Below are 27,966 nucleotides of genomic sequence, written 5' to 3'. Positions count from 1 at the left end.
TTTTAAAGTGACCACATTACCTACTATTTTAAACTTCACTTTTAGAATACTGGGGCCAAGGTTTCAAAAAAGGTTCTAGTGTGATTTCTTAGTAATGGCCGTCTGTGCTTTTGAGCTTCCACCAGGTATTACATAAGACAATTTGAATCTCTCCAGCATGATTGCATGAGCTTCCATGATATGACAGAATATCTCAGTCACATTACATACCCAAATCATATGCTTGGTTTTTTGATAAGCATATCTTAATGTCAGCCATTAAAATAATCACATAGATAATTCTTTGATGTTCTGTATTTATTATCCTTTGTTACATGAAAAATTTATATACATTTAGCAGCTGCAAACAGCACATATCACATCACAGTTTTTGTGTGTTGGGCACTGCAGCTGAGTCCTCTCCATCAGGGGCCCCCAGGAGCTGCCATCAAGGTGCTGGATTAGGACTAGGTCTCATCTGATAGGTCCATTGTGGAAGGATTTGCTCCCAAACTTGTGTGTTTGTTGGTAGAATTCTGTTTCTGGAGGGTTGTAGAATGAAGAGCCTCAGTTCCTAGCTTATTCTTAGCTGGAGACCACCCTCAGTGCTTTATCATATGGGACTCTCCAAAATGGTTATTTGCTTCATCAAAGCATGCCAGTTGAGAAGGCAAAAGAGATTTATTTAGCAAGACTGAAGTTACCATCTTCTGTAATAAGATCAGGGAAGGGACATTCCAACCCTATGCCCCAGTTTATTGGCTAAAAGCAAGTCACAGTGTTAGGGGGAAAGGATTCCTTGTGCAAACTCCATACAGGTTTTGTGGACTCCACCCCCACTCCATCAACACACTGGGAACTACAAATCTCATGATCCCCAATGGGAGGTTGCGAGGACCTAAGGGCAGAGTTAAGCAGCCATTTTCTCTGCTTGTGTTTGTAACCAGCCATGTGAGTGGGGCTCACTCTTTTGGTTTACTCTCTTGGCCAGGCAGTGCTTGGTCTAGGTGGGTCATTTGGGATTTCAGGTCAGCAGAACAGGTAGGACACATTTAAGAATTTATCTCCCTCTTTTTCTCCCTGAATTATTCATTTCCTCATTTCCCCTTTCCTTGTAAATAAACCTTTGATTAACCTTTTGTGTGTGCCTACAGTTTAAGTCCCCTTTAAGTGTGCAGGTGAGGACCCACAGTCAGGCAACCCATTTTATATCGGGGTTGCCCTGTAACAATAGGTCTTACTCACACTCTAGGTGAGGGGACTGCATAAGGGCAGGGATAGCAAAAGGCAGGAATAGGTGTAGGCCAGCTCAGAGTCTGTCACACTCTCTTGGAGATAATGAAACCTAGGAGCCGTGCTACTTCCTTGTTCCTATTCCTTCTTAGAGAAAAGAAGTTTTTGAGTTGTCTGAGGGAATGAAATAATGAAGGGTCTGAATTATAGAATAGTATAATGGAATGTAATTTTACTACTTAGAGACTATCTTAAAATTAGTGCAAATAAAGTATTATTGAAGAAGGATCTTATCTAGCATTCTTTAATAACTAACAGATATCTCTTTAAAATTAACATTTGTTTTCATCCCAGTCAATAATTAAGAAAGTGTTTGCTATTTTTTCAGTGCATGATACATATGGTATGGAATACAAATTGATTATGATGAGGTTTGCTCTCTTAGAATACCTGTATTTAGAAGCAAGGGGAATAAAACATACACAACTATAACAGCGACCTAAATAAATCATACAATCAAATGCCAAATGCATTAATAAACTGTCAAGTATATGGCCTCAGGAAGAGAGAAATCAATATTAGGTGAAGTGACTAAAATAATTCTCAGGGAAAGTATAACTTGAAAGAAAGGAGAATATAAAGAGAAAGTAAAGGAAGGAAGGAAGAGCCTGGAACTTAATGAGAAGACTAAAGAACCTGTATCTTCAGTGAAGGAAATGGGGAGCAATGAAAAATAAAGTCAGACGAATATTGAATGCTGGAGCGAGGGCAGTAACTTCATGGGCAATGGAGAATGATTCCATTTTCAGCACAAGATAAAAGTAGTATTTGGGGAGATCTGTTTGGTGGCTATGTGCATGATAAATAACATGAAAGGAGTCTGGAAAAGAGAGATTTATGGTTATAGAAATCTGGACTAGGATAATAAGTGGAAATGATAAATAGAAGCAATTTTATGATGAAGGTTGCACAGTTTGAAGAGACTGACTAGATATATGACTAGTGGCAGAGTCTTTTCTCCCCATTGAAGTGGACAACATCTTGGCAACTAAGGAGCTGGTTAGCATTCCTGCTGATTATTTGGTTGTACTAACTAGTTGGTGACTCTTGGTTTTGATTCCTGGGATATTTATTTATTCAAAAAGGCCTCAAAAATCTAACAGCTAGTAAAAGTTATTCACACTTTAGACATTATTACTGGGAGACCAAGAGGGACACTCTTATATGTTGTTCATATCACATCATCTATGTGATCCTGTTCAGGCTATAACAATGCTCTCTTTCTAAGATGTTCCACAAACCAGCAGTTTCCATCATATTTAACAGATTTTCAGGTAACACACACACATACACAGATAGCCCATAAAAACCCAAAACTATATCTAAGTTGTAGAAAGTTCCATGCTCAAATAAGTTTGGGAAGTCCTGAGTTAAAATTCAAAATACTCAAAAGATAACATTGCTAATAAATCACCAAAGGAATGTGGGGGGAGCTATAAACAAGAATCTCCCAAACTTCTTCATTTATGGAACTGTATGTGTGTGTGCACTTGTGTGTGCACTGTCTTTAAGACCATTGTGATGCCCAACACACTTGGTAAATGCCAGGGTGTTAGCAAGTTTTCACTTAAGTCAACAGTTTTTAAGAAATAAATTTTTTGGTAATCATCTTAATTTGTTTTTTTTTTTTTATAACTGCATTGTATTTTATTTTTTTAAAGATTTATTTATTTTTATACAAGAGCTAGGATACAGGCTAGAGGTGCAGGAGGGTGAGAGGATTCTCCAGAGATACAGCAGGGAGCAGAACAGGAAGATGACTGAAATATACTGGTGAGGGGAACAGCAGGTGAGACAGGAGCGGTCTGCCGCACTGTGTGGGAATCTCCCTGGCAGGCTGGGAATTGGACTGGTGCTGCAGAGGCTGCAGACAGCTTCACAGCCCTGTGTTCAACCTGCTGTGCCACCAGGGAGGCCCTATAACTGCATTTTTTTAAAAGATTTATTTATACAAGAACCGGGGTACAGGCCAGATACGCGGGAGGATGAGAGGATTCACCAGAGACAGAGTGGGGAACAGAATAGGTCGACTGAAGAAATACACTGCTGAGGGGAGCAGCAGGCGAGACAGGAGAGGTCTGCTGTGCCATGTGGGACCCTCACCTGCAGGCTGGGATCGAACCCACACTGCAGAGGCTGTGGACAGCTTCACAGTGTGGCACTCAACCACCTGCGCCACCAGGGAGGCCCTATAACTGCATTTTAAAACTATTCCTTCTTGGACCTCCCTGGTGGTGCAACGGGTTAAGTCTCAGCACTATGAAGCTATCATCAGTCACTGCAGCACAAGTTTGATCCCCTGCCAGGGAGCTAACCCACATGGCGAAGTACACCTCTCCTGTCTCACCCGCTGCTCCCCTCAGCAGTGTACTTCAGTCAATCTGCCTATTCTGCTCCCAACTCTGTCTTTGGTGAACGCTTCACCTCTCCATATCTCTGGCCTATACCCCAGCTCTTGTATGCATAAATAAATATTTAAAAAATATAAGATAAAACTATTCTTTTTCAATATAACCTATGCCAGAAATTTGGAAGGAAGGAAGAAAAAGAAGAAAGGAGGAATAGAGAGAGGAAGGAGGATTACTCTTTTGTTTGATATTTCTTATGTTTTCAGGAAAAGTCTAGGAAGGTAAATGATAGGAACTAAGGAAGTCACTGCAATGTCAAGTCACTGGTTTTCAAAAATGCTTTCTTTTAGTACCTTTATTCTTTTTTTTTTTAAGATTTATTTATTTATTTATTCATTCATTCATTCATTCATTCAAGCACTGGGTACAGTCAGAAGCGCAGGAGGGTGAGAGAATTCACTAGAGCCAGAGCGGGAACAGAACAGGCAGACCGATGAAATACACTGCTGAGGGGAGCAGCAGGCGCGGCAGGAGAGGTCTGTTGCACCATGTGGGACCCTCGCTGGTGGCCGGGGATTGAACTGGTGCTGCAGAGGCTGTAGGCAGCTTCGCAGCCCAGCGCTTAACCGCTGCGCCACCAGGGGAGGCCCTTAGTACCTTTATTCTGTAAGCCAACCTGGTGCTAAGTTTTATTGGATCTTTCTCCAGTTGTGGGACCTTGGAGAAGTTCTCAGCTCCCTCCATCTGTTCTCTAAATTTTTCTCCCTGTTAATTTTTATTTTTGTAGTCTTAGAAAAGAGTTTCCATGGGAAGAACAAGTAACCCTTTAAATTAATAATTTGAAATGTATTTAAGCTTTTAGTGAAGCTTCCATTGAAAGATTGTATTAAATCCAGATTCCAAATTATCAGTTCCAGGATGCTAAGAGAAGCAATTATAAGAGGTGGTGGTTGGTAAATAGATTGGTGTTGGCCCGAGGTGTTCAATTGACCTACTTTATTAAACATATTCTCACCTGCGTTTGTCATTCAAAAGGTGCAATTTTGTTTTGCACGGCTGTGTCATAGTTGAAAATGCTTTCTATGTCCATGTCATGTCATGTTTATGCTTCATTTGCGAGGTTGCTAACATGACTCAGGTTATTTAACTTTTTGTATCTGTCTCAGGGTTGGAGAAAGAGAAAGCGTGAGAGAGAGCGAGTTAGTTATTGGTAGGATACAAAAATGTTTATGGTTCTAATTTCTTCATCTTAAATTAAAACTCAGTGCTATATAACAAAACTACAAAGTCATCCTTGCAAAGCCCACATTATGGGGATGTCATTGCTATTGGAATTCCTTTTATTTTTATCCTGGAATAGTTTTGCTTGGAACATATGCATTGGAGATAATTTTGGTGATATTGTAGAGAAAGCCATGACGGTGGATGAAGTTGCCCACGCATGATTGTACTTTTGTGTCAAATATAACTTCTGAGAATGTAGTTCTCTGCGAGATTCTTGGTGGTTCAAATTTGTTTACCTAGTTGGATTTGTTAATACCAAGAGAGGGTAGTTCTGATGTGTGGAAAGCTGAACTTAGTCATAGTGTTGTTATTTATTGAACACCTATGTGTGAGGTGATGACAATGCAACAGGAAGCTAAGGCAGTAGATGAATCTTTGGTTTGGCTTCGAGAACAACACAGAAATTCTGTTGTCCCCTCAGAGGCACATACTAGGTTCTAACTCATTTTTAAAATGCTGACTTTTTGTCATCTAGCTGCTCCTCTGAACGAAAGTTGTTTCTATAGTGCTGTGTCTTGTGAGGATAAAAGTTCTTTAATTATCAGCCACTCAAAGAACTAATGTACTGTATCCATTTCTGGGTTATTGGAGCTGCCCTTTCCTCTGCCCGTCCCTCATTGCTGCTGCCTAGCTAAGGAGCAGCTCAATGCCCATTCACATTCTCCAGTTTAAAGTTTTCACATGCATCCCACCCGTAGCCTTTCAGTCCTAATTAAAATGCATCTTAACTTTTAGATTTCTAATTTATTGAGTTCAAGTTCTGTCATTTTACGAGTCTACCTCTGTGAAACCTTCTTTGACCTTCCACCCATCCCAAGTACAGCCGACCACTCTTGCTAGTCTTCTCTGCCTCTATTATACTCCCATCACAAGAATGGCATTTAATTATTTAGGTGTTGAACTCACAGAGCACAGGAGCTATATATTAATCATCTCTGTATTGCTCTCACATAGCACAGAGTCTGAATCATAAATATTAGCTGAATTGGTCTGAACAGGCACAAAAAATAAAGCTGCCAGGAATCACAGATAGGAATGTATTTCAGGCCAGCCTTTACCTAGTCTCCAAGCCACCATGTACAAAACTGGGAAGGGAACCATGTAGGTGAAAATGAATTTGGAGAAATCTAGCCAGTGTAGCCACAACTCTTAGAAGAGAAGAGAACCTTTTCTGGCTTCTTTTGGTAAATACTTGCCAGGAAAACATAGCAGGCAATTGTTTCCAAAGGTTCACACAAAAGTAGGAAAATTTAAATATATTTAGTGGCTGGTAAATATTTATTTTTTAAGCATATGAAGACAGAAGTTGTTGAAGCTGAATGTGTATGCTGAGAAAATGCAGAATTTGCCCTTTTGACAACCTGCTATGAATTTTAACAATATTCGAAATATTTTATTGCTAATTAGCCAATTTGATATTTGGCTGCTGCCTTGGGGAATTTACAATGACCTATTAACAATTTAACACTAGACCAATTAGGTAAAACTTTCAGCTTCCTGGAGATGCCTGAGCATGTTATAGAAGGAAATGATGACAACACACTAGGTAACCAAAGCCTTCCTCTCCCCTACCTAGGATGCACCTGGCTACACTTCCCAAGAACACAAGTCTGCGGTGAGCATTAAAAGCCTTCCCCATGTTGCTGGAGGTGGTGGTGTGATGAGGAAGGGGAAAGGAATGGAGGCTGGTGGGGGAGGACTTTCTAGCAAGCTCAATATCTCTCGCCCCCCTTCTCCTGCCTCCTTCCTCAGTTACCATGCTGCTGTGTCAAATTACATGAAGGCACACTTTCTTTGACCTAAAAAAGAGAGACCTGTGATTGTAAATCAGGCTGAGGGGTATTAGGTGGCTACTGGGGCCTACACTCTGAGAATTACTGATCCAGGCACAAGTTCTATCTTTTTCTGGCATTTGAACTCTGAAGTGGATATTAAAGTATCTCAATCTCTCAATTAGGTGAACTTCATGAAATAACACCAATAATTTAAGACTTCTAATTTTATTACCACAATGTGGGGGAAATACGAGTTTATAAAACATACCAAGCCCTTTGACCTCTTATGTCCAAAATGTATTATAAATGTATAGTATCTATTATCTCTCCAATTAACTCTGACATCCCAGTGTCTCTAAGTTGGTTGAAATCATCATCACCTTTCTTCTGGAAGAGTCCATATTATAAACTTAACTACCATCTTTCTTCATGGGATTTGTCCTGGGTTGACCATCTTCGTATTATATTCAAGACTGATGTACTTTGAGCTCCTTTGTGGGCTTGCCAAGATTCTTTTCAATATAAGGGTCCTGTAATTAAGGCTGGGAGGTATGGTGTTGACTAAGTGCCCTGCAGATTGCTCATTAACATGCCATCTGAACAATTTAATAACCTTTTTAATTAATCCAAAATTGGCATGTCCCCCTTCAGGCTACAGTGCAGCTTTTGCAAGAGTTAGTCTCTTGGTAGTTCTCAATTTAGCTTATTATTTGAAACTTAAATCTGCCCAGGCTAATGAGCGTGACCAATTCCTCTTACCAAGACCACATAGGAGTCTCCATCTGCACTTCACTAAAGGATGAGAGGACCAGATGTCTTGGGGTAATATTATGGTTCTTGGCATTTCACAGAAGTTGCCATCAGTCTAGAGATAAAAGAAAATAATTTTTAGAGTACTTAAAGATCACTTTTCCTTTTTTTAATTTATTATTTCACTTTTTCACATTCAGGTTTGACATTTTAGAATCTTTGGTCCTTCTTCCTTTGCTGCTAGATATAATGTGAAATAACTTGCTGGTCTTTGGTACTTTGATACTTTGAAGGCATAATAGTTTTGGAAGAAAATCCTAATAGATTAAGGTATGCCAGATTTTGCCAAGGTTGAGCTTGTACTTTTTTAATTTTTTAATTTGGGAAGATAGGACTAGAAAATGTTCTTTAAAGTCTGAATAAGGGGTTTCTGGGTATACATTTCATTTGGCTACCATCTCTAGTATTTGATTCAGTTTTGCTCCAATCAAATAAAAGGTCACCTCTCTTAAAATACCCTGGTTGTTTCTGGAGGACTTAAATGAATGCCTCACATAGGCCAGCTCTTTCCTGCCTGTTACTCACTGCAGTCTACCCATTTCATTCTCCGTTTTTGTTTTTTTTTTTACTTACTTCTGCCTGGGACAAAATGCCCTCAGCTGCTATTACTGAAAGTACCAACCATCTATTCTTACAACAAACTAAGCTGAGTACTTACATGTACCAAGTGCTAGACTGGAAAATCATGACTCCACAATCTTTGCCAACAATGGAGCTGAAGTTCATTTAGAGGGGTAGACTCCCCTCCCCCTAATTAATGGCACCCATTGACACCAGTGCTTTAAAGCAGTCTGGCTCATGTCCTCATATTTATAAAAATCTTTTATATCATGTCCTCATGTTCATAAAAATCTTTTATAAGTAGCCACTACCTCTTGCAAAACAAAGGAGAGTTTGAAGTATAGGTTCTGCTTATAATCGCTCCATCAAAGACTCCAAGATTTTAGGATGAGTTTTGTTTGACATTAAGCTCTCAGCACCCTCCAGGGCATTTATCCATGTGAGGAGGAGACTGGCCAAAGAGCATTGCCTGGAACGAAAGCTCAGCCGTGTGATGTGGCAGGGGGAGGTCTACTTCCTTGCCCCAGATCAATTAGCTTGAAGATAACATATTTTGCATATGGAAGTTTAGCTATGAAAGCTACCACTGTCTATGCAATGCCATCTCCCACTCCAGGGGATAAAAATATCAAGAAAGCATTCCTCATTACCCACATCCTCCACCAGACAGGTACATTATGCAGGTGATCTACAGGTGGGGGAGGGTGCATGTGTGGGCAGGATGTGTGTGGGAAATCTCTGTACTTTCCTGTCTTTTTTTTTTAAAGATTTATTTATTTATTTATTTATTTATTTATTTATTTATTTATTTATTTATTTATTTATTTATTTATGCAAGCACTGGGTACAGTCAGAAGCGCAGGAGGGTGAGAGAATTCACCAGAGCAGGGAGCAGAGCAGGCAGAAGGACCGAAGTACACTGCTGAGGGGAGCAGCGGGCGACAGGAGAGGTCTGCGCGCCATGTGGGACCCTCCTCTGGTGGCCGGGGAGCAGCCAGGGATTGAACCGGTGCCGCAGAGGCCGCGGGCAGCTTCGCAACCCAGCGCTCAACCCTTGCGCCACTGGGGAGGCCCACTTTCCTCTGTCTTGCACCCTTCCTTACCCACATATCTTGTGGAACAGGCCAGGTCTGCTCTTCAGCCTGCAGCTATTCTAGCCACTAGATGCACTAGGTCCCTATCCCCAGTACAGAGGCAGCTCACCTCCCAGCAGGAGGTGGCGGGGGAAGGGGTTTGGGAGGGGGCAGGCAGTAGAGCTCACCACTTTGTTCACCGGAGAAAGCCTGATTCCACCTGAACCCTGGTGAAGTTCACATTATCTAGTTTGTATTCTGTAAGATTATTTTGTTGGCACTTGAGAACCCTAGAGAACAAGCTGCCCTTCTGAAAAACATATCCACTGCAGACTGCCCATATTTCACATCCAGCTCTTAGTTATGAACCACATTTCTTTCAGCTACACTCCAAATGCTCACGCCACTCCCACATTCACCTCATCAATATGGATGAAGAGCTCAATCCCACCGTGTGGCTGTCGCTGCAGTTGCTGGGACCCTCTCCCTTCTGCTGAGTCTCTCCTTTCTGTCTGTGAATGGAGAGTGAGCAGTGTAACTGACAGCAGTAGTGCCAGAGGGGATGTTATATAAAAAACATAAACAGAAGAGGTCCTTTGGCATATCTTTTTAATTGGGAGAAAATATAGTCTTTGAGTAACAATATTCGCTACATTTCCCTAAATATAGTGCGTTTTTTTAAAAACCAGAGGACCAACACATTTATGGCAAAGTGTATGGGTGTTAAATCTCAAGTATCCTCAAGTTAGATGTTAAACCTCTATGATGCACCATAGTACCATCTAGAACCTGAAGACTTCGTGCTGCTGAAGAATTAAATTGCAATAAAATACACCAATTCCTAAGTCACATAGTTTTCTTTGGCCCTCCGCCTTTTAAAGGTGAGAAACAGGATTAAAACCCACAACTGAAGCCTTGCCATAGGTCTCCATAGGGGAGGAAGAGGCTTTCCACCACTCTCAGGGTCTGAAAATTAAACTGACAAAGAAAGATTGGCAGGAGAAAACTGCAAAATGTTTAATATCTTTTACATGACATGGGAGACTTCATAAGAAAATAGGGCCCTGAACAAAGTTAGACCTGAGCATCTTTGTGCTAGTTTGAAGGAGAGAGGCTCGCCACAGGGGACCCTGATAGGCTGAGGTATGTGAGGTCACTGTGATCAACTGGGGTGTAGTGGCAGGATAGGCAGGTTTTCTAAGACCCGAGCAGATGGGTGAAGGAGGAGTCCTGGAGCCCTCTGTGGCTTTTCCAGGCTTTTATTGGGATTTTACCAGGTACACGGCAGGCAGGGATGCCGGGGGGCTGGGAGGCTTGCAGGTTTTCCAGCCCCCAGGAATCTTCACTCTTTGCTGGCTTTCTCTCTGGCTTTCTGGCTTTCTGGCTTTCTGGCTTTCGCTGGCTTTTCTGGGCTCTCTGGCTTTCTCTCATGGCCTCTGCTTCACTGCTGGTTCTCTTCATGGTCTCTAACTTGTTCTTCTGGTCTCTCTTTTGCTCTGTTGGCGTCCCCATGACACCACCCTTATAAGCAGTCTTAGCCCAGGTGTATCCCACCTATATATGCCCACACCCCACTCCAGGTGCCCGCCATCAGGCATGCATTCGGGACTGCAGGGATCCATCATCAATCCTAATGGTGGCAGGGCAGAAAAGACTGATAACCATTTACCCTACATTGGGGGGCCTTCTTGTTCAGAAATAAGGAGGCTTCTAGACTCCCAGGATGGATTTTGAGCTGTTTCAGGGGACAAGGGTGAGATGGGGAGGAAGTCAGAATCACCTCCAGCTTTGAATATTTAGTATGCCAAGGTACCATACTTTGGGTAACAGTGTCCTGAACCCCAACATTAATATAACTCATGCATAAGAATTTGTGCACAAAATATTTACTAAATTTTATGAGGTGAAAAGGTCCTTAGCTATTCTCCTTCAATAACTTCCCCCCTTCCCCCCACCCTATTTTTTAAATTCTACATTTTGATGTATGTGAGGGGGTGAGGGGTGAGGGCGCCACACTTGACTAAATGTCAAGTTGACTTAAGTGCCTCTGTTTCTGTGGGCAGAAGCCCCACTTGGGCGGGCTCCACTCTGTGGAGTGTTTTTCTGTCGTTCTTAAAAGGAGAACAACAAAGATGCAAATTGCCGAGCCAGCCCTGGGAGCTGGGCACAAAGAGACAATTCAGGAGGATGAGTGTGCGGGGAGCTGAGGGGGGGCAAGGAGGGGCGAAGGCTGGACGAGTTCTTCAGCTTCTTTCTTCTGCCTTTTGTGAGCAGATTTATTGGGCTTGTTAAAGACTAAGGGGGCACTGGGAGACCTGCGGGCTCCTGCGCCCGGGAGACCCTTCAGAATTCTAAATTCCAGGCATCTTGCCGCTCTCTCCTTTCTGGGATTCCCTGTGAATGCTGCACATGGGCTGCCTAGAAAAATCAGAAATGAATCACATCTTTGTTCAAGGTGGCTGGAATGTGACAGTACGTGACACAGGCAGGTAAAAGTCACAGCTCCTGGGGGCTGACATGACCTCCTGGCCTCGCACCTCCCAGCCCATTCCTCACCCTCACCCAGGAACCCCATTTTCTTACCTCCTGTTCAGCAATCCTGAACCTGAACTGTGCTTCCCTACAGCAGTTCCCACCCAGGCCCAGGCCTGGTGAAGATGCTGCTGCTGCTTTGGGCATTTTCTCCAGACCTCAAGGAAGCCTTCAGGTGGGTTTTGATTCAGGTGGAGGCAGAGCAGGCCTGGCAGAGGCCTGGGTTCTGGTTCTGGTCCTAATTGGCATTGTGGCTCTGGGAAAGTCACTCACCTGTTCTGGGCCTCACTTACCTCTTCTGTAAAATGAAGGGGATGGACTGTGGGCCTTTGGGGCCCTGTCCTGCTCCACAGTGGAAACCTCGGTGGCTCTAATTGCCTCATTAGAACACCAGGGAATGTCTTTCTAGCAATTGTCTTCCTGGCCCCTGTCTTACCCACTGCCTACTGGGCTGCCTCCAAGGAAACAAAAGCAGCTGCTCCCTCTGGGGTTTCCTCTGTCCTCCAGCCCTTGACAGCACGTGTGTGCCGGCGTTCTCTGTCTCATTTCCTCACTCGTTCCGAGGTCCATTTCTGGGGGTGGGGGTACGTCGCCCCTTTTGAGGCTAGTTCTTTCTCCTTTTTGCTCCTTTGACTAGCATAACTGGGCTTTATCCAGGGTGAGAGGGAAGTTTTCTTTATTACTCTCCACCTTGCACATAGGCACTTTCCAAATTGCCCTGTGCATTGTTGCCATGGGTGTGTGCTCAGTATCCAGGTGAAAACTGAAATGGCTCAGAGGCTAGTGACAGCGAATGGCCAGAGAAGGTCAGTCTCCCAGAACCTTCCCCTGAGAAGTACACATTCAAATTTAGCAGCTGCCCTTAAGAAATCATCTTTTTGCTAAAACCCAGGATATTGCATTTTCTTTGTTTTAAGAATCAGTCACAAATGGAATAGGTAACTTGGTTTTAAAATTAACCAAATGAGCTGTGAGCCTGTGAGTCACAGACCTCTGAGTCGCGTACAAAATTCTGAGTATGTTTATGAGTGTGCCTGCTTCAGAGGGGTCAGGAGACAGTTTCTGAAAGAACATCTGGGCAAGAGATCAGAGATGTGGGTGGGGCTTGGTAGGGAACCCAGGTCTAGTAGGAGATCAAAGGAAATGGCGAGTCTGGCAGATTCCAGAATATTTCAGGTCTGAAAACAGATAGTGAGCATCGGAAGGCAGCCGAGATGGAAGGATAAAACAATTTGGGGGAGATAGAGCAGGTAGGGTCTAGCGATCAGCAAGGCAGGGACTGAGACCCCAGAGCTAGGAGATGAGTGGGCCCTTGGGAGCAATGGGTCTCCTTCCTTCCCAAGTTCCTGAGGATGGGGATGCTCAGGGTTGGCAGGTTTGGGCTCAGAACCAGAGCTATGTGGGCAATAGCCCTTTCTAATTGATTTACAGCTTCCTGGGAGGCTGAAAATGTATGGATTCTTGTATTAGGCAAATGGGCCCAAATTCCAGATCTGTCAATTCACTAGCTGTTATGCTGTGCCTCAATTTTTTCATCTACAGATTGGGACTAATAGCAGTGATCACCTCTCAGGGAGTCTGGGAGGATTAAAAGTTCCCCTTGTAGCACACTGGTGTGCAATGAATACATTGAAGGGAATAAATACATCAGTAAGTGTCAAATACTATTGATGTTTTGATATTTATTTATTGAGATCTAATAAGATCCAGAGAACAGAAAGATTCTTGAGATACTTTAGCATGTATCAGAATCACTGAGAGGGCCTGTTTCACTGGAACCCATCCTCAGAGTGTCTAATTCACTCAGTACATGATAGGGTCCAGCGAACATATTTTGAGAACCACTACTCTGTACACAAGGCTTTGTACTGATGAGACCTTTATTTATTTAATGATACCCAATTAGCCCTTATCAGGTGCCTGACTTTAGTACATATACACAATATAAGTATTGCAAGCATTGAGACATCTGTGCCATATGGAGATGCATGAGGCAGTTTCTGTTATACCCACTTTATAGAAGAGAAAACGGAGGCACAGAGAAATTAAGTAAACTGCCCAGTAACTTGCCTAGAAAGTGATTATGTTATAAAACTGAATAGGTGCCCCAAGAGACACATAGCCTTCAACAGCTGGCACAGAGACTTTAGGGTTCTCAGAATGTGTTTAGCGCCTCTAGATTCCACATGCTTGTATAGGTCCTAATTGGAACCCATTTAAGACAGTGGAGGAACAGTGAAAGGTAGCAGTAGAGTCTGGAGCCATACTAGGGTGAAAAGCCCAACACTGCCAACTGTGTGAACTGTGTGGCTGTAGCAAGAGAATTTGTCTTTCTGTGTCATTGTCTTCTTCTGAAAGTTGGAGAAGAAAGCACCTAGCAGGGATTATAATAATAACTAGCAGGGATTTTTGTTAGGAACAAAATGAGGATGTTCATAGAAAGTTCTTGGATGAGCAGGTGGTGGATGAAAGTTAGTCTTTCCTGTTTTCCTCAACTCACTGGCCCCTCATCTTGTGCCATCAGTAATGGCTTTTGCTTGATGGTGATAAGTATTTATTTATCTCCCCATAGATTACCTTTTCCTCAAGCCAATTTCAATTTCTCTTCATCAGTGTATAACATCTTAGGATGATAGAACTAGAAAATATTTTTAATCATTATTCCTGGTTGTGTCTCCTAGTCTCCTGGGGATTAAAAAAATAGTTTTTTGACATCTATGGTAGATTGAATAATTCTTTAGAAATATTCACTTGTTCCTACTAATTTCCATAGGAAGAATATACTTTTTCTCTCTGATGTTAGCCTAGGCTTTGTTTGGGTCACTTTGCTGTTAAAAAGACATCATGTAGTGGAGACTTGAAATGAGCTTTGTGAAGTTAAGCCCGCCCCTTTGCCTCTCTGCTGTTGCTGTGACAAGTCACACAATCTAGCATGCTGGTCCCTAGGGTAGGATAAAATGTACATGATCAGAGCTGACCCCCAGATGTGGCTGAGTCAGCCAGGATCAGCAGAGTCATCCAGTGGAGCCATCCAGCCTAGCTTAACCCAGCTGGAATCAGCTGATGTCCAGCCATCCTGTAGACTCGTCCCCTGAATATTTACTTGTATGTGCTACTAAGATGTTGTGGTTCTTTACTAAGGGCATGGTTTTAGCTCCATCTCTAGATATTCTAAGGAATAGACTTGGGGGGAGGAGGGACAGGAATCTGTCATCTAAAAGCCCCCTGCTCCCAATGTGATTTCTGATATCCAGCTAGATTTAGAAGCCCCTGAGCTCATCTAATCCCTTCTTCTCTTAGAGGGAGAAGCTGAGACTCAGAGAGGTAAAGTAACTTGCCAGTCTCAATATTTGGCAAGGTTAGTATTAGAATCCTTGCTATTTTATATTAATATTCTTTTTACTATGCCACACTGTTCCCATAAAAAAATTAACATGGAAGAAGAAGTTCATCAGGTCCCAATGACTTAGATGGTTTGGGCTGGAGTATTTTTAACCCCATACTGACACCCACTGATGAAAGGAAACACACTATGGAAAGAGTATGTTGACTTTGGTTGTGATTGTATTTACTGTGCCAAGCGACTCAGATCAGGGTAAAAATGTAGCCACTGACTCATGCACTTTAGAGGGAATTTAAAGCACAGTACTCTTTTTCAACTTAGGAAAGTTTATGCGATTTCTAGGCAATTATTTCCTGTAGGAATAAAAATATGTGTAACTCTTTCATCCTATTCCTCTTGCTGCAGTTTCTCCTCATTAGTGGTTTCCTTCCTCTTGAGCTGCTGTTATGCCCTCAAAGTACAGAATCTATTATAGCTGAAGTTTGTCTTTGTGGACCTGACAGAAATACAGATTGGCAAACGGAAATGTCTATCTCCATTCAGACTAATATTTATTGAACACCTGCTATATGGCTAGCTCTATGCAAACTACTTTCACATACATTATTTTTTATTAAATGTACAGGAATTTACACACAGAGAGTACAGCCTGTGTAGAAGGAAGAGAAAAGAGACACTCATGGCTTAAGGCTGTTATTGCAGACTCCTTTTGTGACATTTCTTTATTTGCCAACACTCTCCTCTTTAATCTCTCCCATCTGTTAAGTAGTGAAGAATCATCTCTCTCCCATATCAGCCCTCTAGCCCAAACATTACCTTTTCCCACTCCATTTACCTCTCCAGGGTCTACTTAAGTAAAGAAAGTCAGATAAGGTGCTAAATATTTCCTGGCTGAACCAGACTCTTCCTTGGTCTAAGATTTTTATTGCTTCCCATGTGGGTCATTGCAATGCCCCCTCAACTCTTCTCCACACCCATTTTTCCCCTGCATAATCTCTCCTGCTCAACTCATCTTTCAAAACGCCTTACCCCTGTACTCTCATAACTCCTGAGAAAAATCTTTCATATAAATTTCCCAGATAAAATCCTTCACTGCCCTTCATTTATTATATCCCTTGACTCAAAAAAATCTCTCCATTCTGTTTTGGAGCATGCCATTACTTGCTTCTTACCCTCCTACTTTTTCCTCTTTCTGACTTGAGCTATATACATGCATGTGCACACACACTCAGCAGGATAATCTCTGCTTTTTTTTTTTTACTTTCCTCATACTTTCTATTCAGCACGAGTATCTGTGACTCCACATTCAAGAGTCAGGTTAACTTCCTACAGATGTCATGCAATATTAACAAGAGATGCAGATGGAAGAAACTCAATAGGGAGTGGTGGTGAGCATGGAAAACTGTCAAGGACCCACCAGGTTTAAAAGGCACGATCACTACTAGTTCCTAGTGAATGGATGTCATGTCAAAATATGACCCATTGCCGACATATCTTCTACATTTTTAGAAGCTATAATGACCCATTGCTGACATATCTTCTACATTTTTAGAAGCTATAAATACACATTTTGTGTGAAATATATATTTTTAAAATACAAAAACACATTAAGACAAACAAAAAAAAAAACCCACCTTTGTATGTCAAATAAATAAGCCTGCTCTGTACCGTTTACTTATTCAAATCCTACTAAACCACTTAAAGTCTGGTTTAGTTCTTCCCTGAAATCTTCTTTCATAATTCTAACAGGAGAACTGGATAATTATGTGCACAAGATCCAGAAATAGATAAACTAGATGCAAAACCACCTATAGGCTGTGTAATATTGGACAATGCAATTAATTTCTTAATTTTTATCCAACTGGGAGGGGATAACCATAATCTCTATTTCATAGCCATATGATTAAAATTAAAAAATAATACGGATATAAAGTACTCAACATAATGTTTGACGTATAGTAAGTTCTCAATGATGGTACCTATTATTATTTATTGTTCCACATCCACAAGCACATAGTGGTTAAAAAGAGAGGATTCTAGAAAATTATTTCCAGGGTTCCAATACCAGGTCTACCACTTTCTAACGGTGTGGCTTTGGCAAGTTATTCAACTTCCCTATACCTTAGTTTTCTCATCTGTAAAATGGGGACAATGTGACCTGATGAGTTATTATAAGGGATTGCCTCTTGAATAAGTTTTCCTCAGTATCACATATGATACTGTATTTCTAACCTTGCACCAATTATCAATGTATGGGCTGTCAGTTCCAAATTCAGCCTTGAGGTCCTGTTCTGTAATAATGGACACAGCACTTTCCCCTTTAGAGAGAACATACTGCTAACCATTGCCAGTAGAGGGTGCAAGAGGAACATTTTGGGAGGAGGGGGCTTCTTTCCTGGTATTGAGAAGCTTTTCTTTGCCCGGATCTGCTTCTTGGTCCTGCTTCATGGTCTTGGGAGCGGGCGTGCAGTGGGGTGGGGTGCGGTGTGTGTATATTTTCTGGAGGGCTTTGATCCAGACATATATCTAGACTGTGAATGTGCAGTGTCTGGATCAACACACAGTGCTTCCTGGGTTTGGTTACTACTTTGCCCCTGGATGCAGACACTGCCCACTTCCAGCCTCATGCTTCCAATGGCCCATCTCCCTCTGTGTTCCTACCTCTAGCATTGACTCACCTGTACCTGGAGGGCTTTCTGCTTGCCCTGCAACATAGACTAACTCTGGTTTAGACAACCCAGCAAACTGCTTAGCCTTAGCTATGGGGACACTTTGTCAGCCCCTGGGAATGATTTAGAATGCTATTTATATCTTTGTATTTACACCCCTATCATAGGTTATTAATTCTTCATATTAAACTGCCCCTGTTTAAATTACTGTGTGGTTTCTGCCTCCTGGTTAAAATCAGACTGATACATGCCTTTAGTCTAAACCTACTCCTTCATCACTCAAACAAGCTGCTTATTATAGTCTTTCCTAGGACTTACACTGTCTATTTCTTATCCTACTGACGTGCTACTTGGTGCTTAAGAGATACTTTCTAACATCGAATACAACCTGAATGCATGTGTATTTGCAAAACCTTTACTCCAGGGAACTAATATGGGTTCTTGCTTCTCAACATGTTCTATGTGGTAAAGGGTTGTTTTTAAATTTTATTTATTTTTCAATGGCATCCTAATATTTAAAGTAGTTTAGTTTAAATATATGTTGTTAGTTTGTGTCAACCTACTATCCATTGTAAACAGTACTGTTTTTTAACATTCTTGTACAATGGGGCTTTAAATTACTGTATTTATTATACTGAGGTAGCACTGGTTTAACATATGATTATTTAAGGGAACAGGTTCACACCTCCTCAGATATGTTACCACACCCCACCTAAAACCAAAATACCCACAGTACTTGACCACAGACATTGGGTGCCTCCCATTTTGTCCCCACCTACGACTCTCCCTTCCCCTCTAAAAGCATCAATTACTCAGTCATATTTTTGGGTCTTTTTTTTTTTTTTTGGTTTAGTTCTGTCAGTTCATTTGATTTGCTTCTCCATATATCACATAAGTAAAATCATCCAATATTTGTCATTCTCATTCTGACTTATTTCACTTAACATTATCCCCTCCAATTCCAATCATCTTTCACAAATGGCTAGAGTTCATCATTTTTATAGCTAATTAATATTCCATTATATATATATACACCACATTTTCTTAATCTACTCCTCTTTCATTGGGCACTTAGGTTGCTTCCATAACGTGGCTATTGTATCCATAAATGGTGCTTCAATGGACATAGGAGTGTATATATCCTTTGAAACTGTGTTTTGGCATTGGGTAGATACCCAGGAGCGGAATTGCTGGATCATGTGGTAGATCTATTTCTAGTATTTTGAGAAACTTCCTACTCTTTTCTGTGGGGGCTAGACAAGTATGCAAGGACTGTCATAAACTAATACTTTAGGGAAGTCTAATAAAAATGAAATATTAGAAACATACAATGTTTTCAAAAACAAAAAATACAAGCCCAATTATATTAGTATTAACTCCCTCTCAGATACCTGGTTTGCAAATATTTCAATAAATATCATTACTCTATGAAACTGCTCTAAAGCTTCTAAATGCTTACTCAGTACTTACAATGCCCTAGATGGTGAGTCTGTTTAGGCATACCTTGCACACCACTTATATGGGCTGTAGACTAATGCCAAGAGTCCTATATTCAACACTCTGATTTTCAAATCCCATTCTTTCATTGCATCTGGCTTGTAATTTGAAGTTTGCTTTATTACTTCAGGGAGCCAATGATAGGATTCTCATCTGTCCTCTGGGTCTGTCCATGTTCCTACTCAGCATCACTTCCATAAGATACCTTAGCCTAATGCAATAAATTTGCAATAACCAGTCCCTCTTCCATTTATCAGAAGGCAGTTGTGGCTGTAATATGTCCCCAGATTTCCCCAGACTCTAGGCCACTGAATTCATAAACATCTGTATCACCAATCCCACCACTACCACCACCACCCATGTTTGCCACTGATAAGAGCCAGAAGCTGAGGATTATATGCATATGTGACATGTCTTAATAGCGTGGGTTGTGCCTGCCTTTAGAGCCAAAAAGTCATGTGGCAAAACCTTGGTTCAGTCAATCAGACAGGGAAATGCAAATGAGTTGGCCATGATGTCCAGCAGAAGCACCATAATTGTAGATTCAATTGTTAAGATAGAAGCCAGCTACAGTATCCATCTCCTGTCCTTCTATTCTGATGTGGGTACAGAATCCTCCTGTCTCTTAATTGTTATCATTATACTAGTGTATCTAAAGCTACATTTGCAAAATTTGTTGACTCCATGGTTATTTCCCTGAATTTATTTCCCCATCTTTCTGCTGGGTTTGTGACCTGCCTTCCCAGCTCAGTTTGCCAGCCAAAGATTGATTCGTATTCAGTGGAGCTTCTATTCCTTTGTTGGTGCTCACTAGATTGTAATAGAAATGCCATGCCACCGAACTGTGAGTTGAAGCTGTATTACAATGATACTGTCCCAATTTTACAGATGCTGCCCGGTGCCAAAGAGCTTTAATAAAATACTCAAAGTCACAGAGCAAATCCAAGGTAGAATCAGGGGTGGGACCAGCTGTTGTGAATTTTGAACCCAAATTTCTTTTCATTGTATCAGCCTGCCTCTCAAAACCACACGAGATACTCTTATCAATGTTGTTTGGTGGATATTCAGTTCACTGCAGTCGATACTGTCAAATGAAATCTTCAAATGCCAGAAGTACGCTGTCAGACACTCTTCACCTTTATGAACTCTAGCGTTATAAGAAGCAGCAGCACAGACACACCAGGAAATCTATAGTCACAGTTAATGCTGGTTTTAAAAAGTATGTCTGTTTGGAAGTTATTCTAGGGTGACTGTGATCAATGCTGGCATTCATTAAAACAACAATACCAAAAGCAACAAAACCCTGAAACCACTTGAAACAAAATCTAAACAACCAGAAAGATCGTTCATAGCTTTTATAGAGAAACTGGAAATATGTCCCTAATATAATCCAAACAAACTAATTCCAAATAATAACAATACTGAAAACGATTACCACTTTCCTCCCCCCACAACAGTGTTCTCCTCTTCCCTTCTACTCGCCCTCCATTTTTTTCCTAGAATATTCTGATGACTTTTCTCTTCCCCTCAATTATGAGTCTTGGATTAAGACCAGTTGCTATAGAATGGAAAATTGGATTACAGCTAATTTAATGTAAATTGTCGGCATAAATTCTAGGCATTTAACATTTATTGTGTGGAAACTCAGAGCAAATACTGTGATGGATGTTTTATATATAGTCACTCTAATTCTTCTATCAGTCTTGTAAAGCAAATTTTATAGATGGGAAAATTGAGTATCAAATAAGATAACTTGTCCTTCATCTAGATAGGAAGTAAATGAACTTCAGATTAGGTCTGGCTTGTTTTAAATTTTATCCTCTTTTGCTTCCCTTTTCAGCTTTTCTTTAAGAAATGATATGTTACATTAATAAGTGGGGATGATTTATTTACCTCTAACACCAACTTTGGTGCTTGACTGGAGTTACAAAAATGGTTAAAGTGAACTGTTCAAAATACAAACAAACTCAGGATGCAGAAAGCAAAACAACTTAAATTACAAGTCAGTATTCCAACTGATTTCTAGGTTCTATTTTAGATTACCACGGATCATAAAATAAAAGGAAAACTATGAGAAAGGAGTTATAATATACCTGGCATTCAGAGGAATTTGTTCCTTCTTTCTTTAAAGCTTGATTCTTGGGGACATGAGAAGGAATATGGACTGGCGAATATAAGTCTTTCTGTGTGGGATTTGACTTTCTTTATTCTACCAGATTTCTCTGCCTTATCCCCATTCCATGGGTCCCTTCCTCCTCCCAAGCCTTTTCACTTATTTTTAGCTAAATTGGTCTGAGCTAAACAGATTTAGAAATTCACCTTGTCCATGGAGTTGGTGGATGTCTAAAATGATATCGTTGGACTATTTTTTGAGTGAAACAGAAGCCGTAATAATATAAGGATATCTTAAATGTATTTGACTCCTTTTGTAGCTATATTGAAGTGTAATAGATGAGAATTGTATTTTTAAGATTTAACCTAATGTTTTGATCTGTGTACCCATAGTGATGATCACCACAATCAAGTTAATTAATATATTCATCATTTAACATAGTTATCATTTGTTTGCATGTGCAAACATTTAAGATCTACCCTCTTCACATGTATGAAGTATACAGTAGGGCTTTGTTAACTGTGGTCACATTGCTGTACATTTGATCCCCAGAACTTATTCACCTTGCATAACTGAAGCTTTGTGCCCTACCCTCAACAAATATCTTTCTGTTTCCTTCTTCTCCCAAACCCTGGTAACCACTACTGTGTTCTCTGTTACTATGGAGTCAACGATTTTAGATTCCACATATAATTGAGGTCATGCAGTATTGGTCTCTCTGCCTCTGGCTTATGTCCTTTAGCATAATATCCTTTAGGTTCATCCACTTTGTCTCAAATGGGAGGATTTCTTGCTTTAAGGCTGAATAGTATTCAGTTGCACATGTATATCACATTTTCTTTATCCATTCATCCATCTGTGGACATTTAAGTTGTTTTCATATCTTGGCTATTGTAAACAACACTCCTGTGAACATGGGAGTTGAGATACATTTTCAAGATACCAGTTTCATCCTTGGGTTATATACCAAGAAGTTCTGGATCATGTGGTAATCCTTTTTTTTAATATTTTGAGGAAGTTTCCTACTTTTTTTCAGTCATGGCTATACCAATTGACATGCCCATAAACAGTGTACCCTGTTTACATTCCCATAAAGAGTTCCCTTTACTCTACATCCTTGTCCAAACTTACCTTTTGTCTTTTTTTATAATGGCCAGTCTAAGAAGTGTGAGATGGTATTTCATTTTGGTTTTGTGTTTCATTTCCCTGGTGATTAGTGATATTGAGCACTAATCAATATCATATGTCTATTTCAGGTTCTATGTCTATTTTTTAATTGGGTTATTGTTATTAACTATTATTATTAGTTATTTGAGTTCCTTATATATTTTCCATACTAACTCCCTATCAGATACCTGGTTTGCAAATATTTGCTCCCATTCTGGAGGTTGCCTTTTGATTGGTTCTATTAAGGTGCAGAAGGATTTTAGTTTAATACTATTGCACTTGTCTATTTTTGCTCAGTTGCTGTTCTTTTGATATCATATCCAAAATTTTTTTTGCCCAAAATATTTGGCATTCTAAAGGCTTATTTATACATTACATTGACACAATTCTTTTAAAATTGATAGACAGCAATGACTTCATGTTCATATGTTCAAACCTGAGGCATGTGGCCACATTTAAAGATTTGTTTGAGGAAATGCAGTCATTGATGGGGAATATAAGTCAAAATATGGATTGCTGAAATCTTATTTAATGTCAATACAATAATAGATGTTCAGATTTTGGTAGTATTTTCCTCATTGCAGTCATTGTAATTCACAGTGAATTTCTGGCTAAAATATATAGAAATAACATCAAAATAGTATTTCTATAATTGAATTCTAACACTGTGCTAGTCATACTCTGCTCAGTAAGCAGTGGTATGTGAGAATCTTTTAAATGACGTCAGGCAGAGTGTTAAGTTCTAGAAGGACACAAGGAAAATATGAAACATGATCATGCTTTCAAAATACTTAGAGTATGATTTGGGAAATTAAACTCACTTCTATCAGTCATCCCAACCCCAAATATGTGGGGGACAATGAGATAGAATCGACTGCAATTGCATGGTCCGTAGAAGACAAAATTGTTGAATTGTATAAGGCAAAAAAGAAGAGAACAAGGCAAAAAGAAGAGAAAGAAAACATAATAAGCAGCAGTATCAAGGTGCTTTTATTGGTAAAACACATTCACATTCATCATGGGATTGATCCCTACAATAACTCAGCAAGATGAGGATCCTGATGCTCAAGAGACTCAAGTAGACTTTCTAAGATAACACAGACTGTAAAGGGCAGAGATTAGAGTCAGATCTATGTCTGATGCATGCTTGTTGCTATATTGTTATGTATACTGGAAGATACTGGAAGTTTGTAAAACCAGGTAGATGGAAATCAATCTTTTTTTTTAAAGAGTTATTTGTTTATACAAGAACTGGGGTACAGACCAGACACGCAGGAGGGTGAGAGGATTCACCAGAGACAGAGTGGGGAACAGAACAGGCAGACTGATGAAATACACTGCTGAGGGGAGCAGCGGGCAAGATAGGAGAGGTCTGCCGCGCCATGTGGGACCCTCGCTGGCCGGCCGGGATCGAACCGGTGCTGGGTAGAGGCTGAAGACGGCTTCACAGCACTACGCTTAACCGCCTGCACCACCAGGGGAGGCACAGAAATCAATCGTAACACTAGTCAAGGGATATATAATGAAATTAGAGTTCAGGAGGACTGGAGTCCCCTGAACCACCAGGAGTCCCCCAGCCACCATGACTTTGTCACTGGTCTGTCTGTTTGTCTTAGTTGCACATGACTTTATCACTGGTCTGTCTATCCTCTTGACTCTCGGTTCCTGTAGGGCAGGGCTTCACCTTTGTTATCTGCAAGCATGCCGCTCATTTGGTTGGAAGCTCTAACGATATTTTGAATGGATGAATGGAGTAGTTACAGTTTTGATCTTGGCATGGGGTAGTAATAATCTGGTGACAGCAGTGGAATTATAGCAGCGGAGGTGAATCCATGGAAACTGGTGGGTGTAGCCATGAGAGCACTGTCAGAGAGATATTCCCACTAGGAACATCGAAGAACCTGCTAATATTTTGCTTCTTAACCTGGCTGGAGGGGGCCCACAACTGCATATTTTGTTATTGTTCCTCAAACTGGACATATGCTTTTATATATTTTGCATTCAATATAAAATGGAAAATATTTTAGAAATATGTAGAAAAAGTAGGTAACACTTGATGGCAGGCTTGATGTGAAGAATAATGGCGAAGGAAATGACACGAGCAAATTAAAGTTTACTAGTGTGACACACTGCAAGAATGGTCACCTGACAAAAATGGAACACTTGGGGGCAGAGATGAGAAAGTCCAGCCTGGGTCTTTTCAGTGAGTCCTGCACCTGCAGCTAAGTGCCTGGAGCCCTTCTTCATTGTGGGAAGTCACTTGCTCCCTTTGCTCCAAGGCTCCAGGTCCTGAGAAATTCACTTACTTCCCTTCCTTCTTTCAAATGCCATCATCTACATGATATTAGGGGGCTGTCCTTATCCCAAAACAGATTTGGTGGCTGAACGATTACTTTCAGTCCCTCTCTACATCAATATCCCCCCAATCCAAATAAATTCATAGCACTCCATTTAGATATCTGACTGCTGACCTCTGTGGGACTATAGATAAATATTAGCAAAAAAATTACAAGCACTGGGGAGGGATAAACTTTGCAGAAATTGTGCAAAGTTCTGTATCAGTCCAAGTCAGCATTTCTGTGTTTCTTAGGCATTACACAGAAGTCTCTCTTGTATATCCCCAAGTGCCTTTCTTATATGATTCTAAATGATACTCTAAATTTTCCATACATAACACTATTCCTGGTTGTTTGCTTACAATGTGGCAGGCAGCATTCTAAACATATGACACATTAATATGCATCACTAATAAAGCTCATTGTAGCTTTAAAAATCCCCTCACATGTGCTTTATTATTATTGCAATTTAGAGAGGACAAAAGTGAGGCATGGAAGATGTAGACACTGAGCCCCAGGTCACACAGCCAGTAGGTGGCACAGCTGAGATTTGAACCCAGGCAACTGGGTTTTAGAGCCTGTTTTTATCAGGTTTTAGAGTGGACATCATTCCAGCAGAGCTGCTGAAGAACTGGCCCCAGGAGCTTTGTGAGGGTTATTTCAAACCATGGTTGCTTTGTGGACCTTATGTCTCAAGGTGGACCACTTGGGCTCAGGTTGCCATCCTTCCCTGTAGACCTTGCTCTCCTTGACTTTAGACTGTGTACAGCACAATCAAAGGTGCCTCTATGACCTCTCCACTGGCCAACCCCCAGAAATCCAGCTCTTATCTCAGGCTCTCTCTTAGGAAAACTCTCTTTCCTCTTTGATTTCCACATATTTTTCCCTTGTGTTTTGAAGCCATTCTGCATGGATTTTTTCAATTGTCTCCTTCATCCTTCGTTCGCTTATTTATTCAACACATGTTCAACAATTTATTATGTGCTGAGCATGATGCTTAGACTTTAGGGGATACTTGGATAAATAATTCATCCCCCATCCTCTAAAATACCCAAAGTCCTATGGGATCATATAGGTGTATAAATAAATACAATTCACTGTAATAAATGCTGTGGAGGAGGTATATACCAACATACCTAGGAACACGTTAGGAAGTTAACCATGTTGGGGAGTAGGGAAGGTTTCACAGTAGAGATGTTAGTTTGGATGGGCTGAACTTTGCTAGACTTATTAGGATGGATGAAGGTCATTCTAAAGACAGAAAATAGCTAATACATAATTTACCAGTGCAGAGAATCATGGATGTGAAGACTTAATTCAGTGATTTGTTTACTCATCCATTAAATATTATCGAGTGCCTACTTTGTGCAAAGCCTCATGTTCCAGGCTGGTGATGTTATTATAGGTAGAGTTCATTGCCCTTTCTATAAAGCAGCTGTTCCCAACAGGTTTAAAATCAAGTTGTCAGCAGGGTATGTTCCTTCTGAAGATACTAGGAGAGATCTGTTTCCTTGACTTTTCTACGATCTTGAAGCTGCCTTCATGCCTTGGCTCATGGCCTCATCCTCCATCTTCAAAGCTAGCATTGCAGAATCTTCAAATCTCTCTCTGATTTTCATCATGTTCTGTCATCACATTTCCTTCTCTGCCTCTCCTCTGGAGTTGGTTGTTCAACAAATAAATGTCTTTCACATTGTGGATGTTCCCAAACATCCACCTATATGTCTTTTTCCAAGATTTTCTTGTCCCTGATCTTCTAATCTTTTTTTTTTAAGATTTATTTATTTTTTATGCAAGATCCGGGGTATGGGCCAGATGCGCGGGAGGGTGAGAGGATTCACTAGAGACAGAGCGGGCAACAGAATGGCAGACTGATGAAATACACTGCTGAGGGGGGCAACGGGCATGACAGGAGAGGTCTGCTGCGCCATGTGGAACCCTCGTTGGCTGGCCGGGATTGAACCAGTGCTGTAGAGGCTGCAGATGGCTTCACAGTGCAGCGCTCAACTACCTGCACCACCAGGGAGGCCCTTCTAACCTTTTTACTGAGGTTCCTAATCAACCAATTCAGCCATTGACAAAAGTCCAGGAGTATATTCTATTACCACACCAGAAAAACCACCCAAAATTTTGCCGAAAGCAGGATTTTCCATTACTGATATCTTTCAGGATAGCAGAAGGCTATTTCTGGTTTGTGTTTACACACTGAACCAACTCATTTGTAAATCAAGCTCAGCCTTTATTCTTTTTCCACTAGCTGGTGATATGACCAGTTATAAGACTACCATGTGTACCATGTTGTGAGCTGAGTGGAGATCATAGTGCAATAGTAGGGGCATAGGTGTCTGAAGCTTTTGCTAATACAACTCACTTGTGCTTTATGAGCCTGTGGGTGCCTGATCCCAGGTATACTATCTGCATCTCATGATGCATTGTTAGTGGATTGTCCAACCTTATGATTTTGAGTGTATTCCAGGGTCAGCTCATGATGGGCACTTCCATCTGCATAGTAACATGATTCCCTTGTTCAGACACTCAGTCTCTAAGGCCCAGTTACATGCCAGAAGCTGTGTAGTGAATAGTGTGTAATTCTCCAATGCAGATGGCATGGCCTTGCTCCAGAATCCTAAGGGGTCTACACTGTCATTCTCCTGTTGAATTTTGTTCAGTAGCTCCATGAAAAGAGTTTAGGCCAATTACAAAGAGACAAGACTGCCCTCACTTTTAACACCAACTGTGTGTTTGGGAGGTTTCTAAAGCCACCCTTGGTTTTGGTGATTTGCTGGAATTCACAGAACTTACTGAACACTATTGTGCTCATTGTTATGATTTATTATGAGGAAAGGACACATTAAAATCTGCCAAGGAAAAAGTATATAAGACAGTGTGGTGAAGCTCCAAAGTGTGGAGCTCCCACTGTCCTCATCATGAGGTTAGGATGAGTTACTTTCCTGGCATTGTTGCATGACAATACATGTGGAGGACCACCAACCAAGGAAGTTACTCAAACCTTGATCTTCATAATTTTCACTGGGCTCCATTACATAGGGATGATTGATTAATTGTACATGTTTGAGCTTAATCTCCAGAGAGATTGATATCATGTAACTCAGAGTCCTAACTCTAAATCATGTTGTGAATCCTCTGGCATACCTAGCCTCCATACTAATGTATGACCAGTCCCCA

General features: G+C 40.9%; 1 long non-coding RNA gene across 1 annotated transcript in view; it reads right to left on the bottom strand.

Annotated features, from left to right (window-relative positions):
• The window catches only part of LOC119248262 (uncharacterized), a 78,319-nt gene that overhangs the window by 1,031 nt on the left and 49,322 nt on the right, over positions 1-27,966 (bottom strand). The window contains exons 3-4 of the long non-coding RNA XR_005125888.2: positions 7,439-7,544; positions 4,636-4,777 (exon numbers count right to left, since the gene is read on the bottom strand). This is a non-coding gene — a long non-coding RNA (uncharacterized LOC119248262). The remainder of the gene's footprint in view (positions 1-4,635; positions 4,778-7,438; positions 7,545-27,966) is intronic.

The sequence above is a fragment of the Talpa occidentalis genome, unplaced genomic scaffold (genome assembly GCF_014898055.3).
Source record: "Talpa occidentalis isolate TD23 unplaced genomic scaffold, MPIMG_talOcc4v2.1 talOcc4.16, whole genome shotgun sequence".
Lineage (NCBI taxonomy): Eukaryota > Metazoa > Chordata > Mammalia > Eulipotyphla > Talpidae > Talpa > Talpa occidentalis.
The sequence above is the reverse complement of the archived record's forward strand: the minus strand, read 5'-3'. Positions and strand labels throughout refer to the sequence as shown.